This window comes from Vulpes lagopus, chromosome 12 (assembly GCF_018345385.1).
Source record: "Vulpes lagopus strain Blue_001 chromosome 12, ASM1834538v1, whole genome shotgun sequence".
In the NCBI taxonomy this organism is placed as follows: Eukaryota; Metazoa; Chordata; class Mammalia; order Carnivora; family Canidae; genus Vulpes; species Vulpes lagopus.
The window spans coordinates 34,527,113-34,545,103 of record NC_054835.1 but is presented as its reverse complement, the minus strand read 5'-3'; the positions used below and the strand labels follow the sequence as shown (position 1 = coordinate 34,545,103).

General features: G+C 35.6%; 1 protein-coding gene across 3 annotated transcripts in view; it reads right to left on the bottom strand.

Annotated features, from left to right (window-relative positions):
- Nucleotides 1-17,991, bottom strand: part of SPAG9 (sperm associated antigen 9) — a 149,460-nt gene that overhangs the window by 93,871 nt on the left and 37,598 nt on the right. The window contains exons 1-2 of one of the 3 annotated variants that reach the window (XM_041724567.1): nucleotides 14,639-14,763; nucleotides 7,761-7,841 (exon numbers count right to left, since the gene is read on the bottom strand). The exons of the other annotated variants lie outside the window; for them this stretch is intronic. The gene's annotated coding sequence lies outside the window, so the exon portion shown is untranslated. Of the gene's footprint in view, nucleotides 1-7,760; nucleotides 7,842-14,638; nucleotides 14,764-17,991 lie in introns of those variants that run through there. 3 annotated transcript variants of the gene reach the window in all.

The window sequence follows — 17,991 nt, the reverse complement described above, 5'->3', positions numbered from 1 at the left end:
CAAGCCACCCAGGGATCCCCAAAACCAGGATTCCTAATGGAAGAGTCTGGGCCCAGAACCTGTTTGTAATTACTTAACATAGTAATACTCCCTTTGATCTGTTCATATAATGGAGCCTACCTTAAAACTTCACTTGGGGGAAAAATGTATAGATGGTATTCTTTCTTTCAAACAAAAAACGCTCTGTTCTTACAGAAATAATCTAGTTACAGATATTATGACTTAAAGACATCGAACTGCCAAGGAAAATACATATCCAACTTTATCAATCATCAGAGAAATATGTATTAAAACCAAAATGCAACACAGCCCTTGTATGCCCATCAGAAAAGCTACAATGAGAAATACAATATACCAAGTTCTGGTAGAATATGGAGCAACTTGGACTCTCATATGCTACTGGTAGGAGTAAAAACTGATACACTATTTGAAAACTGCTGGGCAAGATTTAGTAAAGTTGCATATTTACCAATCCTATGACAAAACAACTTAATTGCTAGGAAATACACATACAAGTCCACCAAAAGGCATTTAAAACAATGCTCAAAGCAGCACTATCAGTAATAATCCAAACCTGGAAACACCCCACCCGTCTAATAGCATAAAGGATAAATATTCCTGCATTGTAACACTATTCAACAGTGAGAATGAACAAACTACTGCTACACTTCATGGATGACTCTCACACACAGGAGATTGAGGGAAAGAAGCTAAAGCAAAAGAATACAAAGTTCAAAAGACATATTTAAGGAACTAAGCTAAAACTAATCTAAAATGTCAGAAATCAGGGTAGTGGTTACCTTTGGGGAGGAGTTAGTGACCTGATTAATTCACTGTGTGTGCAGCCCCACCCTGCCCCAGTTCAAACACACTGAGCACCTATGCACACAAGCACTTACTTGGGCTTGAATACTCATCATTCTTTACGTTCTCCGACAACTTCTCTGAATTCAACATTTAGCAGAGGATCTAAACAGACCATTCAGACCCATTACGAACAAATTGTGCCAATTCACCATTAAAATGTATAGGGAGGGATCCCTGGGTGGCGCAGCGGTTTAGCGCCTGCCTTTGGCCTAGGGCGCGATCCTGGAGACCCGGGATCAAATCCCACGTCGTCGGGCTCCCGGTGAATGGAGCCTGCTTCTCCCTCTGCCTGTGTCTCTGCCTCTCTCTCTCTCTGTGACTATCATAAATAAATACAAAATAAAATAAAATAAAATAAAATATAAAATAAAATAAAATAAGATAAATAAGATAAAATAAAATAAAATAAAATAAAATGTATAGGGAGATGAGCAAAAATGTTACCGGATTGAAGAATTATAAAAAGAAAAAAAGAGGGCAATAGGAGAGGATAAATTGGAATTACTCTTTTGAAGGTCATGTTGGTGATACCTAATAAAATAAGCAATGTGTATATATCCTCTGACCCAGTATTACTACTTTATTTTTTTTTTAAGAATTTTAATATTTATTTGAGAGAATGCACAGCAGAGAGAGAATGCTTGGGGGGGAGGGGTCAGAGGGAAAGGAAGTAGCAGATTCCCTGCTGTGTGAGACCAATGCAGGGCTTGATCCTTGATCCCAGGACCCTGGGATCATAACCTGAGCCGAACCAACTGAGCCATCCAGGTGCCCTCCCAGTATTACTATTCTTACTCATCCTGTGGAAATACCAAAGCCCAAAGATGTGAAAATGTTCTATGCAGTACATTTTATAATAACTCCCAAATTACAACCATCCCCAAATTTGTCATTAGGTGGTTGGTAAAATGAAATATCATAGTCATTGGATGGACCACAATCCAGTGGCTTTGCTACTTCCAAGTTATTTTACCTTGAGTATATTAATCCCTCTGGGCCTTAGTTTCCTTATTTATAATTGAGAAATAATAGTATATTAGAGTTTATATTAGTAATAGCACCTAGCACACGTTTTTCAAATACAACAAAGGTACTGCTAAAAGGAATGCAGTGTATCTACATGTGCTGACATGAAAATGGTACCTAAAACTGAATGGAAGAATGTTGAATATATACTGCTATATCTGAGAATAAAAAATAAATGCCATAAAGGTGGAGTGCTAACTCAATAGGACAGGTATCCTTGTAAGAGCTCTTTCTCCCCACTTATGCACAGAGCAAAGACCATATGAGGACATAGACACAGCGAGAAGGCAGCTAACTGCAAGCCAAGGAGAGACCTCTGAAGAAACCAAACTTGCCAGCACCTTGGTCTTAGACTTCCAGCCTCCAGAACAGTGAGGAAATAAATTTCTATGGTATTTTGTCATGGCAGCCCTCCCAGAGTAATATAAGAAACTAAGTATCATCTTGGAAAGAAGCTTAAAGCTTTTGTACAAGGTGTTTATCAAGTAACTTGGATAGGCTGGACTTGCAGCTTATAGAAACAGGACCTCACTGATATTATGGCAATTTGCTTACCAGTGCTGGTTTGTGTGGCTTTGCTGCTATGTACTATTTAGTAGTAAGATTGTGGGAGATATAAGACCCTAATATACTACAATTACCAGAGATTTCCTTATTTACCTAAATGTGCTTTGTTCACAATGGTTCATCTTCATCTATAAAAATTCCTTAAGAGTTCTATTAGTCACTTTGCTCCCCTTAAAGCATTCTGGATTATCCCTATCTAATTCCTTAAGCCTCCACCCACAGCTTTCTAAACCATTAGTTTCTGCTTAATTTATTTCCATAACATCCTATTTTTACTCTTGCCTCAAAAATAGCATATGACGGGATGCCTGGGTGGCTCAGTGGCTAAGCATCTCCCTTGGGCTCAGGTCATGATCCCAGAGGTCTGGGAAGTCCTGCATCAGGCTCCACTTGGGGAGTCTGCTTCTCCCTCTGCCTATGTCTCTGCCTCTCTGTCTCTCATTAATAAATAAAATCTTTAAAAAAAAACACTTGATAATCAACCCATTTTCTAACACCTCTTTCAAAATATATTAATCTCATAGAAATTATCTATGTCTTTTTTTCTTAGCATACACCACACAAAAAAAGGTCATTTAGCATATGCAAACTATATGTGGTTACATGACTTGCCCCTTACCCTGTTTGTTATTTTTATTAATCAACTTTATTTTTTTTACAGCAATTTTAGGTTCACAGCAAAACTGAGCAGAAAGTACACTGTGTTCATACACCCCTTCCCTGTCACACACACACCTACAACCTCCTCCATTATCTACATTCTGCAGAAGAGTGGTACATTTGTTACAATCAAAGAACCTAGCTGACATTATCACCCAAAGTCTACAGTGTGCATTAGAATTCACTCTTGGTGTTGAATATTCTATAGACTTGGACAAATATATAATGACATGTATCCACCATTATAGTTTTCACATAGAATAGTTTTACTGCCTTAAAAATCCTGTGCTCCACCTATTCATCCTCCTCCCTTACCCTTGGCAACCACTGATCTTTTTACTGTCTCCAGTTTTGCCTTTTTCAGAATTCCCAAAGAGCTGAAATCATACGGTACAGTCTTTACACATTGGCTTCTTTCACTTTGTAATACGCATTTGGGGTTCCTCTGTGTCTTTTCATGGCTTGATAGCTCATTTCTTTTTAGCACCAGATAATAATACATTGTATAGATGTGTCACAGTTTATTCCTATTATTTTCCTAAGAGCAAGAAGAGTGAGACATAAGAGTTTTCTTTCCACATTCATTTTCATTATTCTACACCACTAGAGAACATAATCCTTTTTTTTTAATTTCTTTTTTTAAATTAATTTATTTATTCATTAGAGACACAGAGAGAGGCAGAGACAGAGGCAGAGGCAGAGGGAGAAGCAGGCTCCATACAGGGAGCCCGATGTGGGACTCGATCCCGGAACTGCGGGATCATACCCTGAGCCAAAGGCAGATGCTCAACCGCTGAGCCACCTAGGTGTCCCAGAGAAGATAATTTTTTTTAAATTTATTTATTCATTCAGAGAGAGCGAAAGAGAGGCAGAGAGAGACACAGGCAGAGGGAGAAGCAGACTCCATGCAGGAAGCCCGACGCGGGACTCGATCCTCCGTCTCCAGGATCGGACCCCGGGCTGCAGGCGGCGCTAAACCGCTGCGCCACCGGGGGTGCCCCAGAGAAGATAATTCTTAAAACTACCTTATGGAATGACAGAATTCAGTAACTTGAGAATGTGTCTCACGAATGTACAAAATAAAATTTAGAAAATTATATTTAAGAAGTGTTTTCTACCCTTACTATAGACCTATATGTTTACACTATTCAATCAAGTCCAGAAGTCTTCCTAGAATAGTATGGTACATTTACTCATAAAATGTGGGTGGCAAAAACACTCTCCAAAATTTATAATGTATTCAACTCCTCACTCCCATTGCTAATTTTCTAGGGGCAAGATAAAATTTGTAGCCAGAAAAAAAAAAAAAAAAGATTTGTAGCCCATAAACAAAATGTATCTTGTTAGCAAAATCTAACCACTAAATCAGAAATTGATTTCCTTGTAAAAAGGAATTATCTTATGGTTAAAATGTCTACATAAATTCGATTTAAACCTATCAGTTCCTCTAACCTAAGTATTACCCATTTCCATCTTCCCCTCCACTCCATTGTAAGAATTACAGCCTATTCAGCTCAGTCTATTTACTTGAGGTCCTTAAGTGATTATTTCTGTATCTTATTAAACAGAAAACTTGCTATTTTGTATTGTCCTATCCAGATGTATCATAGATAACTAATTATATAAATCAAAATAAGTACACTAAAATATATTACCTATTACTAGTAGACAACTACAGCATTACAAAGATGGTTCAAACATTAAGTTACCCACTTCCCCACTTATGAACTGGGAATTAAACAAGCCAGGATGCCAATGAAAAATCCAAGACATATCTTCCCAAAGGAGTTGTTCATTACATTCAACTCTACAAAACTACATAGGCTTTCAGATTGCTAAGTTAAAGTTTGTTGTTGTTTTCTGGTTCTCAGACCAGCAATATATAGGCAATTTAAAGGCGAGGCGGGGAGGAGGGTACACAAAATGTAGAACGTCCATATAAGGGAAAATTATTCAGCCTTAAAAAGGAATGAAGTATGGCTGATACATATACTGCAGTCTGGATGAACCTTAGGCTAAGTGAAAGAAGCCAGTTACAAAAGATCACATATTGTATTATTCCATTTATATGAAATGTCCAGAATAGACAAATCCATAGCAATAGAAAATAGATTAGTGGTTGCCAGGGGCTAGGGAGAACAGGGAATGAGGAGTGACTGTTAATAGGGATGGATTTCTATTTGGACTGGTGAAAGTGATCTGGAATTAAGACAGTTGTAATGGGGGCACCTGTGTGCCTCCATCTGGTTAAGCCTCTGCCTTTAGCTCTGGTCACGATCCCAGGGTCCTGGGATCAAGCCCTGCATCAGGCTCTCTGCTCAGTGGGTAGCCTGCTTCTACCTCTCCTTCTGCCTACTCTGCCTACCTATGTGCTCTGTCAAATAAATAAAATTAAAAAAAAAAAAAAAAGACAGTTGGGGGACGCCTGGGTGGCTCAGCAGTTAAGCATCTGCCTTTGGCCCAGGGCATGATCCCGGGATCCAAGATCGAGTCCCACATCAGGCTCCTTGCAGGGAGCCTGCTTCTCCCTCTGACTGTGTCTCTGCCTCTGTCTCTCTCATGAATAAATAAATAAAATCTTAAAGAAAAAAAAAAAAAAAGACAGTTGTGATGGTTATACAACTTTGTGAATGCACTAAAAATCACTGATTTGTATACTCCAAAATGGTGGATTTTATAGTGTATGAATTATATATACATACATATATATATATTTTTTAAGTAGGCTCCATGCTTGAATTCATGATCCTAAGATTAAGAGTCACAGGCTCTACCAACTAAGCCAGCCAGAAGCAGTGTGAATTATATTTTTTTAAAAGGGAGATATCATTCAAGACCTATCCCTAACACAAGCATCAGAATATTACATCTTAATAGTAACCTAACTTTTAAAGGAAAAGACAAGATGTGAAACAATGAGAATAAGAGAAAATCTCAACACTTAGTAAATGTTTGTTGAATAAATGAATATGCAATAAAGAGTTTTAAAGTGATAATAGCCAGAGTAACCTTGGAAGTTGTTTAGAAATTAGATTTTAAGAGCACAAATTATAAATGCTATATTTTCATTAAAATTTGCCATCTTTTCTTCCTCAGATAATTCACAAGTAGAAAGAATAGGCAGATGATTGCCGAGCTTTAGGTACATTCAGTCCCCTTGCCTCAACACTTGAGCAAAACCATGCAATATCTATTAAAGCTCTTAAGGTAAGGCAGAGAACTGGCCAGATACTAATCAAAGTAATTTCTTCTTTTTCTTAGACACATTGCTAGATGGCATATCACAGTCTCTATAATTAGTTTCTGATGGAGTTATAGCCACTGAAGTAGAAGCAAAAGCTGTGTGCACCACTCCTAAGGCCTGGCCCAATAAAAACTATCCACGTAGAACTGTCCATTCCTTTTCTCTCCTCTCTACCTTAATGGCAGGTGAGTATGATGAACTTGGAGCAAGCAGTTGGAAAGAGCCTACATCTCCAAAGGAAATACCCACCTTCTGGAAACATCTATTCTAATTTTCACATGAACAAGAAATAAAATATAACATTTGAATCATTATACATGTATTTTGTGGCATGGTTGCTACAGAAACTAGAGTTACTTTAACTCATACATTAGCTTATGAACAGTCACTAAATCCTCTTAAAAGGCATTCTAAATTATCAAAGGTATGTTACTCGATGGTGATTTTAAATAATTTATGAATTTGTTACTCTTGATGATTTTCCAAATGTTTTCCTGGCCATGATTTTCTCCAACATAAAACCTGCAGCAAATACCTTGATAGAAATTATCTGATTGTATTTCCTGTTTTCTTTACCTCCAGTGTGATTTGAAATATTAGTATTTTCTTTTTAGGTTGTAAGTTAACCACGAAGATCATGTAACACAAATTGAGAACCTCTCACTTTTCTGAAAATACAATACTTAGCACAACACAATCAATAGACTCCCGCTTTCTCAAGGCCTAAGTCACATAAGATAAAATAGTGTTTAACAGAGAAGTACTTTTAAATGCTGGGAAGAGCCATCTCTTCAAAGTCCTGGATGCCACCAAGTCACAGTAAAGGGAAAAGAAAAGGAAGTAGAAGGGACAGGGAAAGGCAGGAAAGAAAGGCCCAACTGGGCAAGGATGGCAGACATTCCCGAAAGTTTCAATTACCATAATGTTAACCTATGCCTATTATTGTTGCATTATATGTAAAGTGTAGTAAAAGATCATTTCTTAATTAGTTCCTACGTGAACCCAAATGTAAAAATGATCTCAGGAAAAATCTTAAAACTTTATCATTTTATTCATCAAACTAGCCACAACCTGAGATTAACTAGAAATAAGCAAGATTCAGCTCATCCTTCCTATCCCAAAACAACAAATAAACCAATCTGCCATTCTTGAAAAACTAATATTCTGAAAGAAAAAAAAAATCAAATCAGGGCATCTAAAAAGCAAAGCAGGAAGAGGGCAAGAAAAAAGAAGAATCAAAAGACTAATCTAAATTTTTCCCCTTTTAATCGCTAATAGAGATCATTCAGCCTTATTTAAATGCTCTTTTTCTTTCTGTCCATCTTTCCAAAGAGCAAGACGACATGATTAAGGCAGGAAGAGCCACCTGCTCAGCCTGCTCAAAATCAGAGCTTACCTCCTTAGATTGATGGCCTGTGCCAAGTTTGGAACACCTTCCATCTCTGTTGTCTTCTGCCCCATCAGACTGCTGATAGGCCTATGGGGGGAAGAAAGAGAAACACACCTGCTAGAACGCCGTGTCCAACTCATTATTTGCCTTCTCAAAAGGAATCATCAGTTCTTACTATTCATGGAAGGCAGATAATCCAATGTTATTTGGCCTCAGAAGATTGGCATTGGTCTTTCACAAGCCTTTCCTTGAACAATTGAGCATCAAAAGTCTCAACAGGTAAGCAAGAATCAAATGCTGACTTAAGATCAAATAAATCTCAGACAACCACATCAAAGCAGTAATAAAAGCCTCTCTTCTACCAACTAAGTCCTGCACCACGTCTCTAAAGTTCAAAAGATTTTCAGACAGATTGATGCTATTAATCAATGACACAAGGTGAAATGCTAAAGCATTCTCATGAATTGATGATCATATCCTGAAAACAAGAGTAGAATAACTTCAAAGAACCTCTGTGGTTAGAGAACTGACCTAGTCTCTGTCTTGACAATGTTACCCTAAGCCATCCACATCACAAAGTTGACTACTCTCCTACCTAAAGTCTCTATGTAGGGAGAGTCCATGCTTTCCCCCAGCACACATTCCTATGTAACACCTTCATAGTCAAGAACTACTTCCTCATGATCAACCAAAATCAACAAGTAACATTTTCTCTAATTCAAATCTTCCAAAATTACAGAAAAACAACTTGGTATCTTCTTTCCCTGTCCTTTTATATGTTTGAAGTAATCAAATAATTCATTTTTATTCTGTTCTCTAAACTCACTATAAATCCCTTCACCCTTATTAATAAAATTAATTTTTTTTAAATTATTTATTCAGAGAGAGAGAGACTGAGAGGCAGAGACACAGGCAGAGGGAGAAGCGGGCTCCATGCAGGGAGCCCGACGCCGGACTCGATCCTGGGTCTCAAGGATCAGACCCTGGGCTGCAGGCGGCGCTAAACCGCTGCGCCACCGGGGGATGCCCTAAAATTAATTTTCTATGAAACTTTAGGTTCCAGATATTAATTATAAACTACAACCTTAAGGTTTTCAATAGGCAACATGAGACTACAGAAATGAGAGAGTCCAAATACAGATAATGAGACATAAAGCAGATCTGAAGACTACACATGATGTTACCTAATGAAGTAGGCATAATAAAATGTTAGTGTTTGCATAAATTATCCTGTGCTTAATTTTTTGGCTTGCCCTCTAAAAATAAGCTCCAAAAAAAAAAAAAACCCTTGTATAAAGTTTATTAAATATACAAATGTTTTTCATATGGCAAAGAATTCAATTCCAGTTAAAGGCACTAAAAAAGTAACTTTTTTTAAAGCAACTTTTTATATAATGAATTTCATTTAATATTTTTTTTCTTTTAAAGTAAACTCTATGCTCCATGTGAGGCTTAAACTCATGACCCTGAGATCAAGGGTTACACATTCTACCAGCTGAGCCAGCAAGGCACCCTTTATTTCATCATTTTTTAAGTCAGGAGATATATGAAACTCTGAAAGTTGTCTTATTAAAAATATGCTTTCAACAAAAATACAAATGATCTGTTTTTTACTTTAGTCACTCTAAAAATAATGTAGAAAAAATAAAAATAATGTAGAAGGGATGGTCTACGGACAAGAAAAAATTAAAATGAAAAAAATGGCCTATTACAGTATTATTCCAATTTTCAGAATATTAATATTTATTGCCAATCACAAAACATGGCAAAGGGGCTGATAAAGCTTTTTATCAACCTGAAGGTATTTTTTTAACTGATTTGAAAAACAGTGACAATAAATAAATAAATAAATAAATAAATAAGTAAATAAGAATCTTGAGGCCCAGATATTAACTTAGGTACGAACCTATACTCAGTACCTTAAAAATGGTTTATTTTTCATCTATGTTATGAAAGTTCTCAAATGATCAATCACATCATTAACCGACAGACCTTGCTTATAAAACAATCCCCAAAATGGAAGTCTGTTCTAATCCCTTTCTTTATTCCTTTAAAATAAAAAAAAAGTTAACGATTACACTTTCCATCTAGTAACATGCTAATTCTTATGACCAAGAAGTCAGAAGTGTTTTCCTTCCAATAATAATATATGTTTCAAGGTAAAGCCTTCAAGGTATTTTATTAGACCAAGATCTTGATACCAAATCTAAAAACCAAACGAATGTTATATGGGGGAGGGAAAGAGCAAAAGGTCAGAATAAATCTCTACTACAGTGTTGTCAATTGTCAAAATTATTTTTTCATTTAATTTAAAAAAGAAATTTTCATTCAGAGGAAGGAAGGCCAGATTCAAAGAACCCTTACATAGCTTAAAATTACTGCCATCATCTCCACAATTCAAGGGAAAAGTCACCTATTATAAATCAAAGAGCTTGAGGGAAACAGTTTTCCTGAGAGTCAAATAATAAATGGTTCTATATCAGCTCTGTGTGCTAATATGTTGCAAATAATGATTCAAATTCATAAGTTATGATAAATGAAATATGCTACTCAACCATACTTCTCCAATTCTTTTCACATTAAAAATGACCAAACAATAATATAAACCAAAAACCACTGAAATATTAATCTTACTTGCCCTACTTCCTTAAATATATTGTGAGAAAATTATCAAAACATAGAGAAATCTATAGTTTTTTTTCTTTTTTAGGATTTTATTTATTTATTCATGAGAGACCTAGAGAGAGAGAGGCAGAGACAGGCAGAGGAAGAAGCAGGCTCCATGCAGGGAGCCTGATGTGGGACCCAATCCCAGGATTCCAGGATCCTGCCTTGGGCTGAAGGCAGGCACTAAACCGCTGAGCCATCCAGGTGTCCCAAAATCTATAGTTTTGAAAAAATATTCACTGCAATATAATTCACTATACTGGAAAAGATGTCCAACCAAACCAACAGAAGTTTTTTGTTTGCTTTTTTTAAATTTACCTGTATTTATTTTTACTCTGACTCATTCTTTCATTCTACAAAGGATTCGAGATAGCTTATTAAAACATAACAATTCGGGGATCCCTGGGTGGCGCAGCGGTTTGGCGCCTGCCCTTGGCCCAGGGCGCGATCCTGGAGACCCGGGATCGAATCCCATGTCGGGCTCCCGGTGCATGGAGCCTGCTTCTCCCTCTGCCTGTGTCTCTGCCCCTCTCTCTATCTCTCTGTGACTATCATAAATAAATAAAAATTAAAAAAAAAATTAAAAAAAAAAAAAGAAAAAAATAAATAAATAAAACATAACAATTCATTACATATGTATAGATTAAAAAGAAAATAATTTAAGTACGCTACCCAGGTAAGGTCCAAACTAGTCCTTACAGTTCCTAAGTTCAGTTTGAGTTTCAAGTAGCCAAGGTAAAAAAAAACAAAGTGGCCTTTAAATAATTCTCATTAGAGCAAAGAGAAGATACCCCAGAGAAAACAAGAATTGGTAATAGATGGCATAGCTTCTGGATGGTGGGTATAGGCAGACATTTTAAAAAGAATAAAGATTATACAAGAAATATAGTGTTAAGGACAAGATACAAAATTATTTATACACTCTAACTTCAGTGATATAAAAACATGGTATATATGGAGAAAAAGACTAGAAAGTCATACATAACCTTCCCCCCCACACACTGATTTCTTTGACTGCAATGACCATATTATATTCTTCCATACTACAAACATAGTCTTCTGTACCAAGCTAAATGATAGATATACAGCGGTATAATATTTTTAACTGTATTAAAATGTCTATATTTACTTGACTCAGTTAAGATAATAATGGCTTACAAGAAAGAAATACTCAATATACAAAAGAACTAATGAGTATCAAGTATTTTGTGACAAAGAACTCATTACTGCCACAATATGAACAGCAAGACTCATTACAGACTCCTTCCATAGTTGTTAAGAACCAACAGGCCTTTCTCAACCCATAATTTCGTTTTTCTACTCCATGTATGTTTCGGATTCGTCTTTAGGACTCACAAGATGTTAACTACAAAGAAGTGTTGTTGTTACTCCCAGATAAGAAATCATGTAACTACCGTTTTTAAAAAGTCCTTTGTGTTGGAAAAACCAAAAGCATATCCTACATAGTTCAAATGTTTAAAAGAGAGCAACTAGAAATCTCTAAAACCAAACATAACCACAAAGCTTTTATACACTCAACTATGCAAAATTTTTATAGACTCAATTTCTCAACATTGTGAAATAATACCACAACCTGAGAATTCCATACTATCAAAAGCTGTAAAGTATGTCCTTAATTCAGTTCCTATTTCTTGATGTTTTCTTGCTTCTCAAATAGTAACTACAACCAAAATTTCCCCTTTTAACATAGGAAGTCATCTTCAAAGCAGAACTTAAGACTTTTACTGTGGCTACTTTTTAAAGAGAATATGTGCCCTAAAACATATCAATTAGAATTGACAGTCTTTAAAGACTCTAACATACAAATATAAACATGGAAATTGGACAAGATACTGTTGTTATCACACTGTGCTCAAAAAGTGGCACTAAACAAAAACACTGCACCCATCTCTCTTCTATTACAAATATTATCAGTAATTTATACAGCCTTAAATAAGTGTTATTTAAAAACAGATGTTAGGAACACTAAAAAACATTCAAACCATTTTAAAAGCTTAAGACAATGAAAATAAAAATAGATGTCATGCTACAGTAACTTTAACAAAAATCATGATGTATTCTTTCAAAAAAACTGATAGAATTAAGATTAAATAGTCAGATATTCTCTTGTCTATCATATAAAAAAGAATTCATATGCTCTGACATACATCTATTTACACTGGTTTTCATTTTTTAAAAAACATATTCCCTGTCCTTGCTTTCCAAAAGGACAGGGCATTGGTGATACTTAAAGATCACCTCCATCCTCCACCTTTTTTTAAAAATAAGGAGTTTCGACTCATATTAAGAGATTTGAGGGAGGGAAAATTAAGAAAGTAAAATGAAAAAATAGTCAAACATTTCTCTTCCACACACATTTTTTTTCAGATACTTAAATATGGCAAAATAAAGACTTAGAAGAAAATTTCAAGATACACTTTGATTTCATATTATAACCATTTAAGGCTTAAAGAAAAATAGAAGAGAGAAGAAAGTAGTTAGAAGAGAGAAAAAGATTCCAAGGTTTCAAAGGAAAAGGGAGTAAGTTGCAAAGCATTAATAAAAGAAGATTCATTACAGCCTCACTCAGAGACGAAGAAATTTAGCATTACAAGTTTTGTGCATCTGAATGGTCAATTTTGATTAATCACAGTTTTAAGCTTTTTTTTTTTTTAAGATTTTATTTATTTATTCACGAGAGACACAGAGAGAGAGAGGCAGAGACACAGGCAGAGGGAGAAGAAGCAGGCTCCATGCAAGGAGCCCGACGTGGGACTTAATCCTGGGACTCCAGGATCACGCCCTGGGCCGAAGGCAGGCGCTCAACCGCTGAGCCACCCAAGTGTCCCAAAGCTGTTTTTTCTAGATGAGTGGTACCCATAGGGATGTGACTCTAGTAATATATTTGTTAGCATTTGCACTATGGAGTCCATCATCCAGCTATCTAAAACCTTAAATTTCTAGAGTAGAATCACAGAAGTCACTCAACATATTCAATGTGAACAAGGGAAGCTAGAACACTCTAGGTATCTACAAGCCTAAAAGTACAAAGACATGATATATGGCTTTGTCTCATTGTAGTTGGCTTATTACCAAACATCAACTGGCTCCCTTGCATGACATCTGCTTAACAGCCATGTCAGTTTTCCCTGAATTCTGTAATACCTGAACTCCAGATTCCCAGTGATTCAAGGTTTAGCTCTATTAGGCCATTCCAAAGCACTAGAGGGAACAGTTATCACACACACACCCCAAGTCTGGTAATAAGCGAAGGTTATCTACCATGAATTCCCATCCTAAACAGCAGATGTCACTATGTAGCCAAAATGGTTGACAAAGGAAGAACTGCTGGTCCTCTTCTGCTTCCAAGGATTCTGAAGGTTTATAGTGCTGTGAGGGAAAACTGAAAAACTCTCTGCCTGCCCAAATCAAATAAGAAAATAGGCCACGAAGTTTCTCCCTGCCTTTTTTTTTTTTTTTTTCTAATTTGGACTTAATTTGGTCCAATTCATTAGCCAAAAAAAGAGAAATCCTCCTTGGAGTATGAAACAGTTATTTTTAAATCAAAAGTACGATGAAATTATATTAAAAATGAAATAAATCTGAAAAATGATATTCCCTTCCCCAAACTCCCTCAGTTTTCCACTAGAAAATAATGAAAAAAAGAGAACTCAGTGATAATTTTTGTGTGTGTGTGTGTGAACTCTGCCCAACAGGGGGCTTGAACTCACAAACTTGAGATCAAGAGTCACATGTTCTACTAAGTGAGCTACCCAGGCTCCCCTAGAATTCAATAATTTTTTTATACATACTTCAGAGCTAGAGTTTTTGTCGCATTTGTAAGTTTCAAAGCAATACAGAATGCAACGGAAATTTGTGTAGTGGATCAAAATCAGAAGAAATGATCCACATGCACACATCCCAGAATCCTGCATAATGGATATAGGATAATGTTAACTACAAAGGCTGAGAGATAAATTGAAGAAGAGAGTCTTAAAGGCATCTTTGGTTTAGTTATTTCTACAGACATCAGTGCCACATGAAAATGTGAATAAAGAACCAAACTTAGCTTCCAGGTCTCACTCTTCAGTCTGGGATGATGACAATTCCAAGTACATATATATATTTGGAAGCCCAGTCAAATGTCAAGATGAGTCACTGCACTATTAGAGCCCACTCTTTAATATGTACTTATGAGGAGAAGTATTTTTACTTACTCTGGTCAGCATAGTTTTTTGCTTTGAGCTCAAGTTGTCTTGTTTGAGATTCTAAAGATTCCACTCGGGTCTGTAAATCCTTTTTTTCCTGTTCTTGAGAATCTTCAAATTCAATGAATTTCTAATAGAAAAGAAAAGCATTATTTCCATTAGAGAAATGAAAAATTTTTAACATTATCAACCCCTGTGTTTCCTGGTATCAGGAATCACAAGCAGGCATTAAATACTCAGAAAGATCTAAGAATCAGGTACTTCTGTTGATTTTTTAGTTTCTTGATAAAAACTTCCAAATACAGAAAAAAAAAAGACCAAATAGTTTATAAAGTGTTTCCACTTCATGTAACAGGCATTCCAAAGAAAATACATGCATCCTACTCCAAAAATATGAATCCTTAGCACATCTGTATATTTATCTGAGTTGAAAACAGTGTTTTGCATAACATTGTACAGAACATGTACAACAAATGAAGCACTGAAGAATTATGACGTGTCAATAAATATTTGTTCAACAATTATTTGGTTTAAAAAAAAACAATTATTTGGCTAATCAACAGCCTTCTAGATTTTTTAAAGCCTTCTAGATTACCTGAACTATGGAGTTTAAATTCCTGAGAAAAAGAACACTTCTTAGAAATAACTCCAGCAATCAAATTCAATTTCATAAAATTGTTCTCATCAAAAAAATTATTTTGTAAAGGTTTTATTTATTCATGAGAGGCAGAGAGAGAGAGAGAGAGAGAGAGAGAGTATTTTACTTGACTCATTTCTTTCATTCTACAAGGATTTCGAGATAGCTTATTAAAACATGAACAATTCGGGGATCCCTGGGTGGCGCAGCGGTTTGGCGCCTGCCCTTGGCCCAGGGCGCGATCCTGGAGACCCGGGATCGAATCCCATGTCGGGCTCCCGGTGCATGGAGCCTGCTTCTCCCTCTGCCTGTGTCTCTGCCCCTCTCTCTATCTCTCTGTGACTATCATAAATAAATAAAAATTAAAAAAAAAAATTTAAAAAAAAAAAAAAGAAAAAAATAAATAAATAAAACATAACAATTCATTACATATGTATAGATTAAAAAGAAAATAATTTAAGTACGCTACCCAGGTAAGGTCCAAACTAGTCCTTACAGTTCCTAAGTTCAGTTTGAGTTTCAAGTAGCCAAGGTAAAAAAAAACAAAGTGGCCTTTAAATAATTCTCATTAGAGCAAAGAGAAGATACCCCAGAGAAAACAAGAATTGGTAATAGATGGCATAGCTTCTGGATGGTGGGTATAGGCAGACATTTTAAAAAGAATAAAGATTATACAAGAAATATAGTGTTAAGGACAAGATACAAAATTATTTATACACTCTAACTTCAGTGATATAAAAACATGGTATATATGGAGAAAAAGACTAGAAAGTCATACATAACCTTCCCCCCCACACACTGATTTCTTTGACTGCAATGACCATATTATATTCTTCCATACTACAAACATAGTCTTCTGTACCAAGCTAAATGATAGATATACAGCGGTATAATATTTTTAACTGTATTAAAATGTCTATATTTACTTGACTCAGTTAAGATAATAATGGCTTACAAGAAAGAAATACTCAATATACAAAAGAACTAATGAGTATCAAGTATTTTGTGACAAAGAACTCATTACTGCCACAATATGAACAGCAAGACTCATTACAGACTCCTTCCATAGTTGTTAAGAACCAACAGGCCTTTCTCAACCCATAATTTCGTTTTTCTACTCCATGTATGTTTCGGATTCGTCTTTAGGACTCACAAGATGTTAACTACAAAGAAGTGTTGTTGTTACTCCCAGATAAGAAATCATGTAACTACCGTTTTTAAAAAGTCCTTTGTGTTGGAAAAACCAAAAGCATATCCTACATAGTTCAAATGTTTAAAAGAGAGCAACTAGAAATCTCTAAAACCAAACATAACCACAAAGCTTTTATACACTCAACTATGCAAAATTTTTATAGACTCAATTTCTCAACATTGTGAAATAATACCACAACCTGAGAATTCCATACTATCAAAAGCTGTAAAGTATGTCCTTAATTCAGTTCCTATTTCTTGATGTTTTCTTGCTTCTCAAATAGTAACTACAACCAAAATTTCCCCTTTTAACATAGGAAGTCATCTTCAAAGCAGAACTTAAGACTTTTACTGTGGCTACTTTTTAAAGAGAATATGTGCCCTAAAACATATCAATTAGAATTGACAGTCTTTAAAGACTCTAACATACAAATATAAACATGGAAATTGGACAAGATACTGTTGTTATCACACTGTGCTCAAAAAGTGGCACTAAACAAAAACACTGCACCCATCTCTCTTCTATTACAAATATTATCAGTAATTTATACAGCCTTAAATAAGTGTTATTTAAAAACAGATGTTAGGAACACTAAAAAACATTCAAACCATTTTAAAAGCTTAAGACAATGAAAATAAAAATAGATGTCATGCTACAGTAACTTTAACAAAAATCATGATGTATTCTTTCAAAAAAACTGATAGAATTAAGATTAAATAGTCAGATATTCTCTTGTCTATCATATAAAAAAGAATTCATATGCTCTGACATACATCTATTTACACTGGTTTTCATTTTTTAAAAAACATATTCCCTGTCCTTGCTTTCCAAAAGGACAGGGCATTGGTGATACTTAAAGATCACCTCCATCCTCCACCTTTTTTTAAAAATAAGGAGTTTCGACTCATATTAAGAGATTTGAGGGAGGGAAAATTAAGAAAGTAAAATGAAAAAATAGTCAAACATTTCTCTTCCACACACATTTTTTTTCAGATACTTAAATATGGCAAAATAAAGACTTAGAAGAAAATTTCAAGATACACTTTGATTTCATATTATAACCATTTAAGGCTTAAAGAAAAATAGAAGAGAGAAGAAAGTAGTTAGAAGAGAGAAAAAGATTCCAAGGTTTCAAAGGAAAAGGGAGTAAGTTGCAAAGCATTAATAAAAGAAGATTCATTACAGCCTCACTCAGAGACGAAGAAATTTAGCATTACAAGTTTTGTGCATCTGAATGGTCAATTTTGATTAATCACAGTTTTAAGCTTTTTTTTTTTTTAAGATTTTATTTATTTATTCACGAGAGACACAGAGAGAGAGAGGCAGAGACACAGGCAGAGGGAGAAGAAGCAGGCTCCATGCAAGGAGCCCGACGTGGGACTTAATCCTGGGACTCCAGGATCACGCCCTGGGCCGAAGGCAGGCGCTCAACCGCTGAGCCACCCAAGTGTCCCAAAGCTGTTTTTTCTAGATGAGTGGTACCCATAGGGATGTGACTCTAGTAATATATTTGTTAGCATTTGCACTATGGAG